A 5,394-nucleotide genomic window follows, 5' to 3' on the forward strand; every position below is an offset into this window, starting at 1 on the left:
TTATATGTCAAAAAAGAGAAAATATACATTTCTTTCCCCTCAAAAATTGCAAGATAAAATATACTATAAGGCAACAAATTTTTTGGGCTGTGATTTATCTCCTCTGTTGTAACAGTAATTTTTATGTTAAAATATGGAACACAATACCAGGCATACCGTGGAAATACTTCTGTTTCTGTTCCAGACCACCACATCAAAGCAAATCAAATAATTTTTTTTGGTTTCCCAGTGGATTAAAATCATGTTTACACTATATTGTAGTCTATTCAGTGTGCAATAGCATTATGTCTAAAAAATGTACATATGTACCCTCATTCAAAAATAGTTTATTACTAAAAAGTACTAACTATAATCTGAGCTTTCAGCAAGTCATAATCTTTTTGCTGGTGGGGGATCTTGGCTATGTTGATGGCTGTTGATTGACCAGGATGTGATTGCTGAAGATTGGGGTGGCTGTGGAAATATAAAAAATATTATAAGAAATACAAACAATGAAGTTTGCTGCATCAATTGACTCTTCCTTTCATAAATGATTTCTCAGTAGCATGAATGTTTTTTGATAGTATTTTACCCACAGTAGAACTTCTTTCAAAATTGAAGGCAACCTTCTCAAACCCTGCTGCTGCCTTACCAACTTAAGTTTGTGTAATATTCTAAATCCTATGTTGTCGTTTCAACAATGTTCACCAGGAGTAGATTCCATCTCAGGAAACCACTTTCTTTGCTGATTCACAGACCTTTCAGATGTTTAAGTGTTATCATGGGATTGCAGCAGTTCAGTCCCGTCTTCAGGCTACACTTCTAATTCTAGCTCTCTTGCCATTTCCATCACATTTGCAGTTACTTCTCCACTGTAGTCTTGAATGCCTCAAACACATCCATGACGCTTGGAATCAATTTCTTCCAAAGTCCTGTTAATGTTGATAGTATTTTGACCTCATTCCATGAACCAGGAGTGTTCATAATGGCATCTAGAATGGCGAGTCCTTTCCAGAAGGGTTTCAATTGACTTTGCCCTGGTCCCTCAGAGGAATCACTGTCTATGGCAGCTATAGCGTTATGAAATATATTTCTGAAATCATAAGACCTGAATGTTGAAATTACTCCTTGATTCATGGCTGCAGAATGAATGTTTTGTCAGTAGGCATGAAAACAACATTCATTTCATTGTACATTCCATCAGAGCTCTTGGGTGATCAGGTGCATTGTCAGTGAGCTGTACTATTTTGAAAGGAATCTTCTTTTCTTAACAGCAGGTCTCAACAGTGGCCTTAAAATATTTAGAAACCATGTTGTCAACAGATGTGCTGTCATCAGGCTCTGTTGTTACATTTCTAGAGCACAGGCAGAGTAGATTTAGCATAATTCTTAAGGGATCTAGGATTTTTTGAATGGTAAATAAGCATTTGTTTCAACTTAAAGTTACCAGCTGCATTAGGCTCTAATAAGAGAGCCTGTCCTTTGAACCTTTGAAACCAGGCATTGATTTCTCTTCTGTAGCCATGAAAGTCCTAGATGGTGTCTTCTTCCAATAGAAGGCTGTTTGGTCTACATTCAAAATCTATCATTTAGTATAGATACCTTTATTACTTATCTTAGCTAAATCTTCCGGATATTTTGCTGCAGCTTCTATGTTAGCACTTGTTGCTTTGCCTTGTACTTTGATGTTATAAAAATGGCTTCTCTCCTTAAACCTCATGAACCAACCTCTGCTAGCTTCAACTTTTCTTCTGCAGCTTCCTCACCTCTGTCAGACTTCAGAGAATTGAAGAGAGTTAGAGCCTTGCTCTGGATTAGGCTTTGACTTCAGGGAATATTGTGGCTGGTTTGATCTTCTATCCAGAACACTGAAACTTTCTCCTTATCAGCAATAAGGCTATTTTGCATTTTTAAAAAACATTTATTCATTTTTTGAGAGACAGAGAGCATGGACAGGGAAGGGACAGAGAGAGAGGGAGACACAGAATCTGAAGCAGGCTCTAGGCTCTGAGCTGTCAGCACAGAGCCAACGGAGGGCTCTAACACATCAACCATGAGATCATGACCTGAGCCGAAGTCAGAAGTTTAACTGACTGAGCCACCCAGGCACTCCTGTTTTGCTTTTTTATCATTTGTGGGCTCACTGAAGTAGCATTTTAATTTTCTTGAAGAATTTTTCCTTTGTATTCCCAACTTGGCTAACTGTTTGGCACAAGAGGCCTAGCTTTCAGCCTATCTTGGCCTTTGACATGCTTTTCTCAATAAGCTTAATCATTTCTAGTTTTTGATTGAAAGTGAGAGACATGTAGCTCTTTCTTTCACTTGAACACTTAGAGGCCGTCTTATGGTTATTAATTAACCTAATTTCAAGATTGTTGTGTCTTAGGGGATAGGGAAGCCTGGAGAGAGAGAAAGAGATATGGGAATGGCTGGTTGGTGGAGCAATTATCCATTAAGTTTGTACTCTTATATGGGTATAGTTTGTGGCATTTCAAGAGATCACTGATCAAAGATGACCATAACAAACATAATAATGATAAAGTTAGAAATATTATGAGAATTACCAAGTGTGATACAGAGACACAAAGTGAGCAATGCTGTTGGAAAGATGGTGCCAACAGACTTACCAATGCAGAATTAACCGCAAACCTTCAATTTGTAAAAAGTGCAGTGTCTGTGAAGCGCAATAAAAAAATATATGAAATATGCCAGTATGTAGTTACTGGGAAAAGAGATGATGTCCATACAGCTTAGATATAAATTAGTTATTGAGGCATCAGTGACTAAAATTAGCATATGAATTTCTGAAAGTTACAGAATAATCGATAAGGCCTATTAAACACTTATTTCGTAGAATACTGCACAATTGCATGTTTAAACTGATATCTTGAAAATTTTATAAAGCTCACTTTAAACTCACAGCATGATGATGAATGATCTTTAGGTTTAATGAGGCCTCAAGACCCAGACCAGTATGAAGCATGCCATCTTACCTAGTTATTTAGTAAGTTATTCTTCCTTTGCTAGCATGATCTGAGAAAGAAATTATGATTTTATTCTCAGGCAACCCACAAATTCTGCTCTCACATCAGATTTTCAAAACTGCAGAAACTCAAGGGGTATTCCAGTCTTGCCCGGTGTCATGATTCACCCACCCATGTGAGGAAGCTTTGCTGACTTAAAACATTTCAGTTCATTCGTAGCCATGTGGGAAGGCACAAGCCTCTACAGTATCTTAGCTTTGGAATAATTTTTCCTCTTAAAAATAACACACTAAACCAATTAACTTTCCTAAAGTGAATTAACCTAATAGCATTCAAAAACTGACAAACATAATCTCCTTGCTTTAAGACAGAAGTGGATTAGTCAACAGAATCCTATCTCTAGTCAAGTCTAAATCAAGTTATAAACTCTAACCAAATAATGAGTGCTGGAATAAGTCATAGTATTAGTATGCATAGTCATACTTGTCTCAACTGTAAGCAACGTAGGCCATTTCAGTAGGGAGATATGAAAATTTATACTTGAAGAATATCTTTTCACATTGTGGTAAAGAGATTGTTTTCCTTTCATGTCCATAACTCCCTCAAGCTTTGGCCCATTTTGTTATATTTTTGAAGTCACAGGAAGGAGTATCTCTCTTTATTTTTCTGTTCTATCTTTTGGGCATGTTATTGTTTAATGCTTTTTTTCCCCTGTCTACTGCTTGTTAGAATATGTGCCAAAGCAAAAGATATACAAGTCATATGTGTCAAATGCTGTTTTTAAAAAAACAAGGTTTTTATTGAAGTATGTGAGAAACTCTTGTTAATACTTTCTTTAAAGTGAGTGAGTGATAATACATACATTAGGATTTAAGAATTATCTATTTCATTTATTTGAACTGCTTACAAATACAAAGAATTAAAAGTCAAATACATTTTCATTTGCTAGTATTATCATGGTGAGATATTATCCTATGAAATCTATTGAGTTATCTAACTATTTATATTCCCTACAAACTTTTTGAGCACCAACCACCTGAAATATAATTTAGAAATATCACTAATTCAATTGAAATATCACTATTGTTAAACAAATAGTATTAGAGACTGGCCTAGCTGGTTTCCATGGATGGACCACCCTTGGGCCATGATTCTCAGTGCTCATGCTCATGTGCGGTCCTCTTTCTTTGAATGTGGACTGGCCCTCTGACTTGTTCTTAACCAGTATAATGTGGTGGAAGTTATGCTGCCTGACTTCTGAGGCAAGGTTATAGGATGCCTTACAGCTTTTCACTGAGGTGTCTTGGAACAAGCACTCTTAGACAAGTCAGCTGCTATCATGCTGTGAGTGAATGCCCAATGTAGCCAAGCACTGAGACCACATGGAGAAAGGGAGATGCATGGACATTCTCCAACTATTCCAGTCAACTCACTGAGGTGAAGACATGTTAGTGAAAATGTTTTCTTGGATGTTTAGGCCAGTTATACCATTAGATAGCTCCAGGCCAGCTGTTATTTAACTGAATTCAATGAGAAACACCAAGTGAGAACCAGCCTGTTGAACTGTGAGGGATAATATTAAAGTGCTGCTTTTAGCCACTGAGTTTTGGGATGTTTTGTTAAACAGCAATAAGTAACCAGAACACAGATACGGGCTATTGGCTTTTTTATTTCATTTTTATTTGTAACATTCTCTTGCTTCTAAGTAAATTTTACATTTAAAATACTGTGAATTTATTGATATTCCTGCTCTTTGTTTTGTATATACCACTCTTTGCTTAGAAAGCATGTGTGTGTATGTGTGTGTGTGTGTGTGTGTGTGTGTGTGTGTGTGTATCTGTGTGTTTCACTCTATTTATATAAGTGGGTTTTGAAGAGTAAATTGGATTTTTAAGAGAGGAGAAAATGCTTCTGAATATTTTAAGTAAATACTTTGATCTGCAACAACTCTGCTATAAATTTGGCAATTTAATATAATTTTGAGCCTGCATGCACTGAAACATCTAAAGGCAATAAAGCCAGGCTTTCAAAGAGAAAAAGAGGAGCAAAGAAAAGAAAACTAAAAATAGACTCCACAAGAAAAAATATTTATCAAGGAAAGAGTTGGTGAGAGGGATATTGCTCTAGGACTAATATTTCTTTGGACAACTGATGCTTAACGTCACCTCTCAATCAGCAGATACTTTAGTGCAGCTAATAATCTAATTATGGGAAGAATGGGAAATTCTTGTGTGTTAGTAAGCCTGGCTGATGTGCGTAGCACAGCAGAATGGAGAGGCTTCTCTCTTTAAAGTTCACAGAGCTGGGCGAATAAAAACCATTTAGTGTTAACTTCATAATAATTGATGTTCATTTAGGGGCTCACCAGCCAAGATGCTCCAGCCATTGAACTGGGTGTATTAACTTGCTGTACTAAGAGTGGTCTCTAGAT

At 36.6% G+C, this 5,394-nt stretch overlaps 1 pseudogene; it reads right to left on the reverse strand.

The window, feature by feature from the left end:
* Positions 1-342: 342 nt before the first annotated feature.
* Positions 343-4,410, reverse strand: LOC115528035 (annotated as a pseudogene).
* Between the last annotated feature and the right edge of the window lie 984 nt (positions 4,411-5,394).

Source organism: Lynx canadensis, chromosome D3 (genome assembly GCF_007474595.2).
Source record: "Lynx canadensis isolate LIC74 chromosome D3, mLynCan4.pri.v2, whole genome shotgun sequence".
NCBI classification, from domain to species: Eukaryota; Metazoa; Chordata; class Mammalia; order Carnivora; family Felidae; genus Lynx; species Lynx canadensis.